Here is a 16044-nt window from a genome sequence, read left to right on the forward strand (position 1 = left end):
TGGGGACTGGCCTCTCCTGAGGCCACCAGGGCGGGTCCCTGAGGTCCCCGTCGTAACTCGAGAACACCTGCCGCAACTCGAGAAAATCCAGGAAGTTCTCCCTTCCAGGCGAGATGAGGCCTATTTCCGATGAGGCCTCTGGAGACTAATGACACCAAACCTCTGGAACTTCGAAAGGGTCTTTCACACCCTTGCTGCAACTCAAGAAGTTCACCGCCATACCCGTCTCCACTCGAGAGGAAGCACGATGGTCCCGCCCACATCCAGAGGAGCCCCGTTTCCCCCTCGGAGCTCGAGATGAGGGATCCTTTCCCTGCTTTCAACGGGAAAGAATTCCCGGCGTTCCCGTCGCATCTCAAGAGGAGGCACTCTCAACAGGAAAGGCGAGAGGAACTCCATGGTCGTACCACCATTCCAAGAGTCCCCCAGATGTCTCAGTCCATTCCAGAGGAACCTCTTTGCCCTGCACTGGCTCATCTTTCACGCCGAGGATCGACTCACACCACGGTGGCACGTGGGACAGCCCTGTGGGAAATCCTCGAGGGAAAGCCTCGAGGGAAAACCACAGATCCTTTGATCCACGCGACGGGAAGCGTGACATTGCTGCTACAGCCTGGAAGGAAAGTGCACGTGCATGCCCCCTCACGAAACGAGGCCTGTCTCCCCTGGCGAGACTCCAGAAGTATCCAAAGATCCATATCAGCCCCTGAGAGGAATCCTCGGTTCCGGCCCTGACTCCACACAAGGTTTTTGGCCCCGGTATCGACGGGAGAGGAATCCCGAGAGGGCCCCTAGCAACTCGCATGGGGACTGGCCTCTCCTGAGGCCACCAGGGCCGGTCCCTGAGGTCCCCGTCGTAACTCGAGAACACCTGCCGCAACTCGAGAAAATCCAGGAAGTTCTCCCTTCCAGGCGAGATGAGGCCTATTTCCGATGAGGCGTCTGGAGACTAATGACACCTAACCTCTGGAACTTCGAAAGGGTCTTTCACACCCTTGCTGCAACTCAAGAAGTTCACCACCATACCCGTCTCCACTCGAGAGGAAGCACGATGGTCCCGACAACATCCAAAGGAGCCCCGTTTCCCCCTCGTAGCTCGAGATGAGGGATCCTTTCCCTGCTTTCAACGGGAAAGAATTCCCGGCGTTCCCGTCGCATCTCAAGAGGAGGCACTCTCAACAGGAAAGGCGAGAGGAACTCCATGGTCGTACCACCATTCCAAGAGTCCCCCAGATGTCTCAGTCCATTCCAGAGGAACCTCTTTGCCCTGCACTGGCTCATCTTTCACGCCGAGGATCGACTCACACCACGGTGGCACGTGGGACAGCTCTGTGGGAAAGCCTCGAGGGAAAGCCTCGAGGGAAAACCACAGATCCTTTGATCCACGCGACGGGAAGCGTGACATTGCTGCTACAGCCTGGAACGAAAGCGCACGTGCATGCCCCTACTCGAGACGAGGCCTGACTCCCCTGGGGAGACTCCAGAAGTACCCAAAGATCCATGTCAGCCCCTGAGAGGAATCCTCGGTTCCGGCCCTGACTCCACACAAGCTTTTTGGCCCCGGTATCGACGGGAGAGGAATCCCGAGAGGCCCCCTAGCAACTCGCATGGGGACTGGCCTCTCCTGAGGCCACCAGGGCGGGTCCCTGAGGTCCCCGTCGTAACTCGAGAACACCTGCCGCAACTCGATAAACTCCAGGAAGTTCTCCCTTCCAGGCGAGATGAGGCCTATTTCCGATGAGGCCTCTGGAGACTAATGACACCAAACCTCTGGAACTTCGAAAGGGTCTTTCACACCCTTGCTGCAACTCAAGAAGTTCACCGCCATACCCGTCTCCACTCGAGAGGAAGCACGATGGTCCCGCCCACATCCAGAGGAGCCCCGTTTCCCCCTCGGAGCTCGAGATGAGGGATCCTTTCCCTGCTTTCAACGGGAAAGAATTCCCGGCGTTCCCGTCGCATCTCAAGAGGAGGCACTCTCAACAGGAAAGGCGAGAGGAACTCCATGGTCGTACCACCATTCCAAGAGTCCCCCAGATGTCTCAGTCCATTCCAGAGGAACCTCTTTGCCCTGCACTGGCTCATCTTTCACGCCGAGGATCGACTCACACCACGGTGCCACGTGGGACAGCCCTGTGGGAAAGCCTCGAGGGAAAGCCTCGAGGGAAAACCACAGATCCTTTGATCCACGCGACGGGAAGCGTGACATTGCTGCTACAGCCTGAAAGGAAAGCGCACGTGCATGCCCCCACTCGAGACGAGGCCTGACTCCCCTGGGGAGACTCCAGAAGTACCCAAAGATCCATGTCAGCCCCTGAGAGGCATCCTCGGTTCCGGCCCTGACTCCACACAAGGTTTTTGGCCCCGGTATCGACGGGAGAGGAATCCCGAGAGGCCCCCTAGCAACTCGCATGGGGACTGGCCTCTCCTGAGGCCACCAGGGCGGGTCCCTGAGGTCCCTGTCGTAACTCGAGAACACCTGCCGCAACTCGAGAAAATCCAGGAAGTTCTCCCTTCCAGGCGAGATGAGGCCTATTTCCGATGAGGCGTCTGGAGACTAATGACACCTAACCTCTGGAACTTCGAAAGGGTCTTTCACACCCTTGCTGCGACTCAAGAAGTTCACCGCCATACCCGTCTCCACTCGAGAGGAAGCACGATGGTCCCGCCCACATCCAGAGGAGCCCCGTTTCCCCCTCGTAGCTCGAGATGAGGGATCCTTTCCCTGCTTTAAACGGGAAAGAATTCCCGGCGTTCCCGTCGCATCTCAAGAGGAGGCAGTCTCAACAGGAAAGGCGAGAGGAACTCCATGGTCGTACCACCATTCCAAGAGTCCCCCAGATGTCTCAGTCCATTCCAGAGGAACCTCTTTGCCCTGCACTGGCTCATCTTTCACGCCGAGGATCGACTCACACCACGGTGGCACGTGGGACAGCCCTGTGGGAAAGCCTCGAGGGAAAGCCTCGAGGGAAAACCACAGATCCTTTGATCCACGCCACGGGAAGCGTGACATTGCTGCTAAAGCCTGGAAGGAAAGTGCACGTGCATGCCCCCTCACGAAACGAGGCCTGTCTCCCCTGGCGAGACTCCAGAAGTATCCAAAGATCCATATCAGCCCCTGAGAGGAATCCTCGGTTCCGGCCCTGACTCCACACAAGGTTTTTGGCCCCGGTATCTACGGGAGAGGAATCCCGAGGGGCCCCCTAGCAACACGCATAGGGACTGGCCTCTCCTGAGGCCAACAAGGCGGGTCCCTGAGGTCCCCGTCGTAACTCGAGAACACCTGCTGCAACTCGAGAAAATCAAGGAAGTTCTCCCTTCCAGGCGAGATGAGGCCTATTTCCGATGAGGCGTCTGGAGACTAATGACACCTAACCTCTGGAACTTCGAAAGGGTCTTTCACACCCTTGTTGCAACTCAAGAAGTTCACCGCCATACCCGTCTCCACTCGAGAGAAAGCACGATGGTCCCGCCCACATCCAGAGGAGCCCCGTTTCCCCCTCGTAGCTCGAGATGAGGGATCCTTTCCCTGCTTTCAACGCGAAAAAATTCCCGGCGTTCCCGTCGCATCTCAAGAGGAGGCACTCTCAACAGGAAAGGCGAGAGGAACTCCATGGTCGTACCACCATTCCAAGAGTCCCCCAGATGTCTCAGTCCATTCCAGAGGAACCTCTTTGCCCTGCATTGGCTCTTCTTTCACGCCGAGGATCGACTCACACCACGGTGGCACGTGGGACAGCCCTGTGGGAAAGCCTCGAGGGAAAGCCTCGAGGGAAAACCACAGATCCTTTGATCCACGTGACGGGAAGTGTGACATTGCTGCTACAGCCTGAAAGGAAAGCGCACGTGCATGCCCCCACTCGAGACGAGGCCTGACTCCACTGGGGAGACTCCAGAAGTACCCAAAGATCCATGTCAGCCCCTGAGAGGAATCCTCGGTTCCGGCCCTGACTCCACACAAGGTTTTTGGCCCCGGTATCGACGGGAGAGGAATCCCGAGAGGCCCCCTAGCAACTCGCATGGGGACTGGCCTCTCCGGAGGCCACCAGGGCGGGTCCCTGAGGTCCCCGTCGTAATTCGAGAACACCTGCCGCAACTCGAAAAATCCAGGAAGTTCTCCCTTCCAGGCGAGATGAGGCCTATTTCCGATGAGGCCTCTGGAGACTAATGACACCAAACCTCTGGAACTTCGAAAGGGTCTTTCACACCCTTGCTGCAACTCAAGAAGTTCACCGCCATACCCGTCTCCACTCGAGAGGAAGCACGATGGTCCCGCCCACATCCAGAGGAGCCCCGTTTCCCCCTCGTAGCTCGAGATGAGGGATCCTTTCCCTGCTTTCAACGGGAAAGAATTCCCGGCGTTCCCGTCGCATCTCAAGAGGAGGCACTCTCAACAGGAAAGGCGAGAGGAACTCCATGGTCGTACCACCATTCCAAGAGTCCCCCAGATGTATCAGTCCATTCCAGAGGAACCTCTTTGCCCTGCACTGGCTCATCTTTCACGCCGAGGATCGACTCACAACACGGTGGCACTTGGGACAGCCCTGTGGGAAAGCCTCGAGGGAAAGCCTCGAGGGAAAACCACAGATCTTTGATCCACGCGACGGGAAGCGTGACATTGCTGCTACAGCCTGGAAGGAAAGCGCACGTGCATGCCCCCACTCGAGACGAGGCCTGACTCCCCTGGGGAGACTCCAGAAGTACCCAAAGATCCATGTCTGCCCCTGAGAGGAATCCTCGGTTCCGGCCCTGACTGCACACAAGGTTTTTGGCCCCGGTATCGACGGGAGAGGAATCCCGAGAGGCCCCCTAGCAACTCGCATGGGGACTGGCCTCTCCTGAGGCCACCATGGCGGGTCCCTGAGGTCCCCGTCGTAAATCGAGAACACCTGCCGCAACTCGAGAAAATCCAGGAAGTTCTCCCTTCCAGGCGAGATGAGGCCTATTTCCGATGAGGCGTCTGGAGACTAATGACACCTAACCTCTGGAACTTCGAAAGGGTCTTTCACACCCTTGCTGCAACTCAAGAAGTTCACTGCCATACCCGTCTCCACTCGAGAGGAAGCACGATGGTCCCGCCCACATCCAGAAGAGCCCCGTTTCCCCCTCGTAGCTCGAGATGAGGGATCCTTTCCCTGCTTTCAACGGGAAAGAATTCCCGGCGTTCCCGTCGCATCTCAAGAGGAGGCACTCTCAACAGGAAAGGCGAGAAAAACTCCATGGTCGTACCACCATTCCAAGAGTCCCCCAGATGTCTCAGTCCATTCCAGAGGAACCTCTTTGCCCTGCACTGGCTCATCTTTCACGCCGAGGATCGACTCACACCACGGTGTCACGTGGGACAGCCCTGTGGGAAAGCCTCGAGGGAAAGCCTCGATGGAAAACCGCAGATCCTTTGATCCACGCTACGGGAAGCGTGACATTGCTGCTACAGCCTGGAAGGAAAGTGCACGTTCATGCCCCCACACGAGACGAGGCCTGTCTCCCCTGACGAGACTCCAGAAGTACCCAAAGATCCATATCAGTCCCTGAGAGGAATCCTCGGTTCCGGCCCTGACTCCACACAAGGTTTTTGGCCCCTGTATCGACGGGAGAGGAATCCCGAGGGGTCCCCTAGCAACACGCATAGGGACTGGCCTCTCCTGAGGCCAACAGGGCGGGTCCCTGAGGTCCCCGTCGTAACTCGAGAACACCTGCTGCAACTCGAGAAAATCAAGGAAGTTCTCCCTTCCAGGCGAGATGAGGCCTATTTCCGATGAGGCGTCTGGAGACTAATGACACCTAACCTCTGGAACTTCGAAAGGGTCTTTCACACCCTTGTTGCAACTCAAGAAGTTCACCGCCATACCCGTCTCCACTCGAGAGAAAGCACGATGGTCCCGCCCACATCCAGAGGAGCCCCGTTTCCCCCTCGTAGCTCGAGATGAGGGATCCTTTCCCTGCTTTCAACGGGAAAAAATTCCCGGCGTTCCAGTCGCATCTCAAGAGGAGGCACTCTCAACAGGAAAGGCGAGAGGAACTCCATGGTCGTACCACCATTCCAAGAGTCCCCCAGATGTCTCAGTCCATTCCAGAGGAACCTCTTTGCCCTGCACTGGCTCATCTTTCACGCCGAGGATCGACTCACACCACGGTGGCACGTGGGACAGCCCTGTGGGAAAGCCTCTAGGGAAAACCACACATCATTTGATCCACGCGACGGGAAGCGTGACATTGCTGCTACAGCCTGGAAGGAAAGTGCACGTCCATGCCCCCACTCGAGACGAGGCCTGACTCCCCTGCGGAGACTCCAGAAGTACCCAAAGATCCATGTCAGCCCCTGAGAGGAATCCTCGGTTCCGGCCCTGACTCCACACAAGGTTTTTGGCCCCGGTATCGACGGGAGAGGAATCCCGAGAGGCCCCCTAGCAACTCGCATAGGGACTGGCCTCTCCTGAGGCCACCAGGGCGGGTCCCTGAGGTCCCCGTCTTAACTCGAGAACACCTGCCGCAACTCGAGAAAATCCAGGAAGTTCTCCCTTCCAGGCGAGATGAGGCCTATTTCCGATGAGGCGTCTGGAGACCAATGACACCTTACCTCTGGAACTTCGAAAGGGTATTTCACAGCCTTGCTGCAACTCAAGAAGTTCACCACCATACCCGTCTCCACTAGAGAGGAAGCACGATGGTCCCGCCCACATCCAGAGGAGCCCCGTTTCCCCCTCGTAGCTCGAGATGAGGGATCCTTTCCCTGCTTTCAACGGGAAAGAATTCCCGGCGTTCCCGTCGCATCTCAAGAGGAGGCACTCTCAACAGGAAAGGCGAGAGGAACTCCATGGTCGTACCACCATTCCAAGAGTCCCCCAGATGTCTCAGTCCATTCTAGAGGAACCTCTTTGCCCTGCACTGGTTCATCTTTCACGCCGAGGATCGACTCACACCACGGTGGCACGTGGGACAGCCCTGTGGGAAAGCCTCGAGGGAAAGCCTCGAGGGAAAACCACAGATCCTTTGATCCAAGCGACGGGAAGCGTGACATTGCTGCTAAAGCCTGGAAGGAAAGCGCACGCGCATGCCCCCACTCGAGACGAGGCCTGACTCCCCTGGGGAGACTCCAGAAGTACCCAAAGATCCATGTCAGCCCCTGAGAGGAATCCTCGGTTCCGGCCCTGACTCCACACAAGGTTTTTGGCCCCGGTATCGACGGGAGAGGAATCCCGAGAGGCCCCCTAACAACTCGCATGGGGACTGGCCTCTCCTGAGGCCAACAGGGCGGGTCCCTGAGGTCCCCGTCGTAACTCGAGAACACCTGCCGCAACTCGAGAAAATCAAGGAAGTTCTCCCTTCCAGGCGAGATGAGGCCTATTTCCGATGAGGCGTCTGGAGACTAATGACACCTAACCTCTGGAACTTCGAAAGGGTCTTTCACACCCTTGCTGCAACTCAAGAAGTTCACCGCCATACCCGTCTCCACTCGAGAGAAAGCACGATGGTCCCGCCCACATCCAGAGGAGCCCCGTTTCCCCCTCGTAGCTCGAGATGAGGGATCCTTTCCCTGCTTTCAACGGGAAAAAATTCCCGGCGTTCCCGTCGCATCTCAAGAGGAGGCACTCTCAACAGGAAAGGCGAGAGGAACTCCATGGTCGTACCACCATTCCAAGAGTCCCCCATATGTCTCAGTCCATTCCAGAGGAACCTCTTTGCCCTGCACTGGCTCATCTTTCACGCCGAGGATCGACTCACACCACGGTGGCACGTGGGACAGCCCTGTGGGAAAGCCTCGAGGGAAAGCCTCGAGGGAAAACCACAGATCCTTTGATCCACGCAACGGGAAGCGTGACATTGCTGCTACAGCCTGGAAGGAAAGCGCACGTGCATGCCCCCACTTGAGACGAGGCCTGACTCCCCTGGGGAGACTCCAGAAGTACCCAAAGTTCCATGTCAGCCCCTGAGAGGAATCCTCGGTTCTGGCCCTGACTCCACACAAGGTTTTTGGCCTCGGTATCAACGGGAGAGGAATCCCGAGAGGCCCCCTAGCAACTCGCCTAGGGACTGGCCTTTCCTGAGGCCACCAGGGCGGGTCCCTGAGGTCCCCGTCGTAATTCGAGAACACCGGCCGCAACTCGAGAAAATCCAGGAAGTTCTCCCTTCCAGGCGAGATGAGGCCTATTTCCGATGAGGCCTCTGGAGACTAATGACACCTAACCTCTGGAACTTCGAAAGGGTCTTTCACACCCTTGCTGCAACTCTAGAAGTTCACCGCCATACCCGTCTCCACTAGAGAGGAAGCACGATGGTCCCGCCCACATCCAGAGGAGCCCCGTTTCCCCCTCGTAGCTCGAGATGAGGGATCCTTTCCCTGCTTTCAACGGGAAAGAATTCCCGGCGTTCCCGTCGCATCTCAAGAGGAGGCACTCTCAACAGGAAAGGCGAGAGGAACTCCATGGTCGTACCACCATTCCAAGAGTCCCCCAGATGTCTCAGTCCATTCCAGAGGAACCTCTTTGCCCTGCACTGGCTCATCTTTCACGCCGAGGATCGACTCACACCACGGTGGCACGTGGGACAGCCCTGTGGGAAAGCCTCGAGGGAAAGCCTCGAGGGAAAACCACAGATCCTTTGATCCACGTGACGGGAAGCGTGACATTGCTGCTACAGCCTGAAAGGAAAGCGCACGTGCATGCCTCCATTCGAGACGAGGCCTGACTCCACTGGGGAGACTCCAGAAGTACCCAAAGATCCATGTCAGCCCCTGAGAGGAATCCTCGGTTCCGGCCCTGACTCCACACAAGCTTTTTGGCCCCGGTATCGAAGGGAGAGGAATCCCGAGAGGCCCCCTAGCAACTCGCATGGGGACTGGCCTCTCCTGAGGCCACCAGGGCGGGTCCCTGAGGTCCCCGTAGAAACTCGAGAACACCTGCCGCAACTCGAGAAAATCCAGGAAGTTCTCCCTTCCAGGCGAGATGAGGCCTATTTCCGATGAGGCGTCTGGAGACTAATGACACCTAACCTCTGGAACTTCGAAAGGGTCTTTCACACCCTTGCTGCAACTCAAGAAGTTCACCGCCATACCCGTCTCCACTCGAGAGGAAGCACGATGGTCCCGCCCACATCCAGAGGAGCCCCGTTTCCCCCTCGTAGCTCGAGATGAGGGATCCTTTCCCTGCTTTCAACGGGAAAGAATTCCCGGCGTTCCCGTCGCATCTCAAGAGGAGGCACTCTCAACAGGAAAGGCGAGAGGAACTCCATGGTCGTACCACCATTCCAAGAGTCCCCCAGATGTCTCAGTCCATTCCAGAGGAACCTCTTTGCCCTGCACTGGCTCATCTTTCACGCCGAGGATCGACTCACACCACGGTGGCACGTGGGACAGCCCTGTGGGAAAGCCTCGAGGGAAAGCCTCGAGGGAAAACCACAGATCCTTTGATCCAAGCGACGGGAAGCGTGACATTGCTGCTAAAGCCTGGAAGGAAAGCGCACGCGCATGCCCCCACTCGAGACGAGGCCTGACTCCCCTGGGGAGACTCCAGAAGTACCCTAAGATCCATGTCAGCCCCTGAGAGGAATCCTCGGTTCCGGCCCTGACTCCACACAAGCTTTTTGGCCCCGGTATCGACGGGAGAGGAATCCCGAGAGGCCCCCTAGCAACTCGCATGGGGACTGGCCTCTCCTGAGGCCACCAGGGCGGGTCCCTGAGTTCCCCGTCGTAACTTAAGAACACCTGCCGCAACTCGAGAAAATCCAGGAAGTTCTCCCTTCCAGGCGAGATGAGGCCTATTTCCGATGAGGCGTCTGGAGACTAATGACACCTAACCTCTGGAACTTTGAAAGGGTCTTTCACACCCTTGCTGCAACTCAAGAAGTTCTCCGCCATACCCGTCTCCACTCGAGAGGAAGCACGATGGTCCCGCCGATATCCAGAGGAGCCCCGTTTTCCCCTCGGTGCTCGAGATGAGGGAACCTTTCCCTGCTTTCAACGGGAAAGAATTCCCGGCGTTCCCGTCGCATCTCAAGAGGAGGCACTCTCAACAGGAAAGGCGAGAGGATCTCCATGGTCGTACCACCATTCCAAGAGTCCCCCAGATGTCTCAGTCCATTCCAGAGGAACCTCTTTGCCCTGCACTGGCTCATCTTTCACGCCGAGGATCGACTCACACCACGGTGGCACGTGGGACAGCCCTGTGGGAAAGCCTCGAGGGAAAGCCTCGAGGGAAAACCACAGATCCTTTGATCCACGCGACGGGAAGCGTGACATTGCTACTACAGCCTGGAAGGAAAGCGCACGTGCATGCCCCCACTCGAGACGAGGTCTGACTCCACTGGGGAGACTCCAGAAGTACCCAAAGATCCATGTCAGCCCCTGAGAGGAATCCTCGGTTCCGGCCCTGACTCCACACAAGGTTTTTGGCCCCGGTATCGACGGGAGAGGAATCCCGAGAGGCCCCCTAGCAACTCGCATGGGGACTGGCCTCTCCTGAGGCCACCAGGGCGGGTCCCTGAGGTCCCCGTCGTAACTCGAGAACACCTGCCGCAACTCGAGAAAATCCAGGAAGTTCTCCCTTCCAGGCGAGATGAGGCCTATTTCCGATGAGGCCTCTGGAGACTAATGACACCAAACCTCTGGAACTTCGAAAGGGTCTTTCACACCCTTGGTGCAACTCAAGAAGTTCACCGCCATACCCGTCTCCACTCGAGAGGAAGCACGATGGTCCCGCCCACATCCAGAGGAGCCCCGTTTCCCCCTCGTAGCTCGAGATGAGGGATCCTTTCCCTGCTTTCAACGGGAAAGAATTCCCGGCGTTGCCGTCGCATCTCAAGAGGAGGCACTCTCAACAGGAAAGGCGAGAGGAACTCCATGGTCGTACCACCATTCCAAGAGTCCCCCAGATGTCTCAGTCCATTTCAGAGGAACCTCTTTGCCCTGCACTGGCTCATCTTTCACTCCGAGGATCGACTCACAACACGGTGGCACGTGGGACAGCCCTGTGGGAAAGCCTCGAGGGAAAGCCTCGAGGGAAAACCACAGATCCTTTGATCCACGCGACGGGAAGCGTGACATTGCTGCTACAGCCTGGAAGGAAAGCGCACATGCATTCCCCACTCGAGACGAGGCCTGACTCCCCTGGGGAGACTCCAGAAGTACCCAAAGATCCTTGTCAGCCCCTGAGAAGAATCCTCGGTTCCAGCCCTGACTCCACACAAGCTTTTTGGCCCCGGTATCGACGGGAGAGGAATCCCGAGAGACCCCCTAGCAACTCGCATGGGGACTGGCCTCTCCTGAGGCCACCAGGGCGGGTCCCTGAGGTCCCCGTCGTAACTCGAGAACACCTGCCGCACCTCGAGAAAATCCAGGAAGTTCTCCCTTCCAGGCGAGATGAGGCCTATTTCCGATGAGGCCTCTGGAGACTATTGACACCAAACCTCTGGAACTTCGAAAGGGTCTTTCACACCCTTGCTGCAACTCAAGAAGTTCTCCGCCATACCCGTCTCCACTCGAGAGGAAGCACGATGGTCCCGCCCATATCCAGAGGAGCCCCGTTTTCCCCTCGGTGCTCGAGATGAGGGAACCTTTCCCTGCTTTCAACGGGAAAGAATTCCCGGCGTTCCCGTCGCATCTCAAGAGGAGGCACTCTCAACAGGAAAGGCGAGAGGATCTCCATGGTCGTACCACCATTCCAAGAGTCCCCCAGATGTCTCAGTCCATTCCAGAGGAACCTCTTTGCCCTGCACTGGCTCATCTTTCACGCCGAGGATCGACTCACACCACGGTGGCACGTGGGACAGCCCTGTGGGAAAGCCTCGAGGGAAAGCCTCGAGGGAAAACCACAGATCCTTTGATCCACGCGACGGGAAGCGTGACATTACTGCTACAGCCTGGAAGGAAAGCGCACGTGCATGCCCCCACTCGAGACGAGGCCTGACTCCCCTGGGGAGACTCCAGAAGTACCCAAAGATCCATGTCAGCCCCTGAGAGGAATCCTCGGTTCCGGCCCTGACTCCACACAAGGTTTTTGGCCCCGGTATCGACGGGAGAGGAATCCCGAGAGGCCCCCTAGCAACTCGCATGGGGACTGGCCTCTCCTGAGGCCACCAGGGCCGGTCCCTGTGGTCCCCGTCGTTACTCGAGAACACCTGCCGCAACTCGAGAAAATCCAGGAAGTTCTCCCTTCCAGGCGAGATGAGGCTTATTTCCGATGAGGCGTCTGGAGACTAATGACACCTAACCTCTGGAACTTCGAAAGGGTCTTTCACACCCTTGCTGTAACTCAAGAAGTTCACCACCATACCCGTCTCCACTCGAGAGGAAGCACGATGGTCCCGACCACATCCAGAGGAGCCCCGTTTCCCCCTCGTAGCTCGAGATGAGGGATCCTTTCCCTGCTTTCAACGGGAAAGAATTCCCTGCGTTCCCGTCGCATCTCAAGAGGAGGCACTCTCAACAGGAAAGGCGAGAGGAACTCCATGGTCGTACCACCATTCCAAGAGTCCCCCAGATGTCTCAGTCCATTCCAGAGGAAGCTCTTTGCCCTGCACTGGCTCATCTTTCACGCCGAGGATCGACTCACACCACGGTGGCACGTGGGACAGCCCTGTGGGAAAGCCTCGAGGGAAAACCACACATCATTTGATCCACGCGACGGGAAGCGTGACATTGCTGCTACAGCCTGGAAGGAAAGTGCACGTGCATGCACCCACTCGAGACGAGGCCTGACTCCCCTGGGGAGACTCCAGAAGTACCCAAAGATCCATGTCAGCCCCTGAGAGGAATCCTCGGTTCCGGCCCTGACTCCACACAAGGTTTTTGGCCCCGGTATCGACGGGAGAGGAATCCCGAGAGGCCCCCTAGCAACTCGCATAGGGACTGGCTTCTCCTGAGGCCACCAGGGCGGGTCCCTGAGGTCCCCGTCGTAACTCGAGAACACCTGCCGCAACTCGAGAAAATCCAGGAAGTTCTCCCTTCCAGGCGAGATGAGGCCTATTTCCGATGAGGCGTCTGGAGACTAATGACACCTAACCTCTGGAACTTCGAAAGGGTCTTTCACAGCCTTGCTGCAACTCAAGAAGTTCTCCGCCATACCCGTCTCCACTCGAGAGGAAGCACGATGGTCCCGCCCATATCCAGAGGAGCCCCGTTTTCCCCTCGGTGCTCGAGATGAAGGAACCTTTCCCTGCTTTCAACGGGAAAGAATTCCCGGCGTTCCCGTCGCATCTCAAGAGGAGGCACTCTCAACAGGAAAGGCGAGAGGAACTCCATGGTCGTACCACCATTCCAAGAGTCCCCCAGATGTCTCAGTCCATTCCAGAGGAACCTCTTTGCCCTGCACTGGCTCATCTTTCACGCCGAGGATTGACTCACACCACGGTGGCACGTGGGACAGCCCTGTGGGAAAGCCTCGAGGGAAAGCCTCGAGGGAAAACCACAGATCCTTTGATCCACGTTACGGGAAGCGTGACATTGCTACTACAGCCTGGAAGGAAAGCGCACGTGCATGCCCCCACTCGAGACGAGGTCTGACTCCACTGGGGAGACTCCAGAAGTACCCAAAGATCCATGTCAGCCCCTGAGAGGAATCCTCGGTTCCGGCCCTGACTCCACACAAGGTTTTTGGCCCCGGTATCGACGGGAGAGGAATCCCGAGAGGCCCCCTAGCAACTCGCATGGGGACTGGCCTCTCCTGAGGCCACCAGGGCGGGTCCCTGAGGTCCCCGTCGTAACTCGAGAACACCTGCTGCAACTCGAGAAAATCCAGGAAGTTCTCCCTTCCAGGCGAGATGAGGCCTATTTCCGATGAGGCCTCTGGAGACTAAGGACACCTAACCTCTGGAACTTCGAAAGGGTCTTTCACACCCTTGCTGCAACTCAAGAAGTTCACCGCCATACCCGTCTCCACTAGAGAGGAAGCACGATGGTCCCGCCCACATCCAGAGGAGCCCCGTTTCCCCCTCGTAGCTCGAGATGAGGGATCCTTTCCCTGCTTTCAACGGGAAAGAATTCCCGGCGTTCCCGTCGCATCTCAAGAGGAGGCACTCTCAACAGGAAAGGCGAGAGGAACTCCATGGTCGTACCACCATTCCAAGAGTCCCCCAGATGTCTCAGTCCATTCCAGAGGAACCTCTTTGCCCTGCACTGGCTCATCTTTCACGCCGAGGATCAACTCACACCACGGTGGCACGTGGGACAGCCCTGTGGGAAAGCCTCGAGGGAAAGCGTCGAGGGAAAACCACATATCCTTTGATCCACGTGACGGGAAGCGTGACATTGCTGCTACAGCCTGAAAGGAAAGCGCACGTGCATGCCCCCACTCGAGACGAGGCCTGACTCCACTGGGGAGACTCCAGAAGTACCCAAAGATCCATGTCAGCCCCTGAGAGGAATCCTCGGTTCCGGCCCTGACTCCACACAAGCTTTTTGGCCCCGGTATCGACGGGAGAGGAATCCCGAGAGGCCCCCTAGCAACTCGCATGGGGACTGGCCTCTCCTGAGGCCACCAGGGCGGGTCCCTGAGTTCCCCGTCGTAACTTAAGAACACCTGCCGCAACTCGAGAAAATCCAGGAAGTTCTCCCTTCCAGGCGAGATGAGGCCTATTTCCGATGAGGCGTCTGGAGACTAATGACACCTAACCTCTGGAACTTTGAAAGGGTCTTTCACACCCTTGCTGCAACTCAAGAAGTTCTCCGCCATACCCGTCTCCACTCGAGAGGAAGCACGATGGTCCCGCCGATATCCAGAGGAGCCCCGTTTTCCCCTCGGTGCTCGAGATGAGGGAACCTTTCCCTGCTTTCAACGGGAAAGAATTCCCGGCGTTCCCGTCGCATCTCAAGAGGAGGCACTCTCAACAGGAAAGGCGAGAGGATCTCCATGGTCGTACCACCATTCCAAGAGTCCCCCAGATGTCTCAGTCCATTCCAGAGGAACCTCTTTGCCCTGCACTGGCTCATCTTTCACGCCGAGGATCGACTCACACCACGGTGGCACGTGGGACAGCCCTGTGGGAAAGCCTCGAGGGAAAGCCTCGAGGGAAAACCACAGATCCTTTGATCCACGCGACGGGAAGCGTGACATTGCTACTACAGCCTGGAAGGAAAGCGCACGTGCATGCCCCCACTCGAGACGAGGTCTGACTCCACTGGGGAGACTCCAGAAGTACCCAAAGATCCATGTCAGCCCCTGAGAGGAATCCTCGGTTCCGGCCCTGACTCCACACAAGGTTTTTGGCCCCAGTATCGACGGGAGAGGAATCCCGAGAGGCCCCCTAGCAACTCGCATGGGGACTGGCCTCTCCTGAGGCCACCAGGGCGGGTCCCTGAGGTCCCCGTCGTAACTCGAGAACACCTGCCGCAACTCGAGAAAATCCAGGAAGTTCTCCCTTCCAGGCGAGATGAGGCCTATTTCCGATGAGGCCTCTGGAGACTAATGACACCAAACCTCTGGAACTTCGAAAGGGTCTTTCACACCCTTGGTGCAACTCAAGAAGTTCACCGCCATACCCGTCTCCACTCGAGAGGAAGCACGATGGTCCCGCCCACATCCAGAGGAGCCCCGTTTCCCCCTCGTAGCTCGAGATGAGGGATCCTTTCCCTGCTTTCAACGGGAAAGAATTCCCGGCGTTGCCGTCGCATCTCAAGAGGAGGCACTCTCAACAGGAAAGGCGAGAGGAACTCCATGGTCGTACCACCATTCCAAGAGTCCCCCAGATGTCTCAGTCCATTTCAGAGGAACCTCTTTGCCCTGCACTGGCTCATCTTTCACTCCGAGGATCGACTCACAACACGGTGGCACGTGGGACAGCCCTGTGGGAAAGCCTCGAGGGAAAGCCTCGAGGGAAAACCACAGATCCTTTGATCCACGCGACGGGAAGCGTGACATTGCTGCTACAGCCTGGAAGGAAAGCGCACATGCATTCCCCACTCGAGACGAGGCCTGACTCCCCTGGGGAGACTCCAGAAGTACCCAAAGATCCTTGTCAGCCCCTGAGAAGAATCCTCGGTTCCAGCCCTGACTCCACACAAGCTTTTTGGCCCCGGTATCGACGGGAGAGGAATCCCGAGAGACCCCCTAGCAA

The sequence above is a fragment of the Capricornis sumatraensis genome, chromosome 12, assembly GCF_032405125.1.
Source record: "Capricornis sumatraensis isolate serow.1 chromosome 12, serow.2, whole genome shotgun sequence".
NCBI classification, from domain to species: domain Eukaryota; kingdom Metazoa; phylum Chordata; class Mammalia; order Artiodactyla; family Bovidae; genus Capricornis; species Capricornis sumatraensis.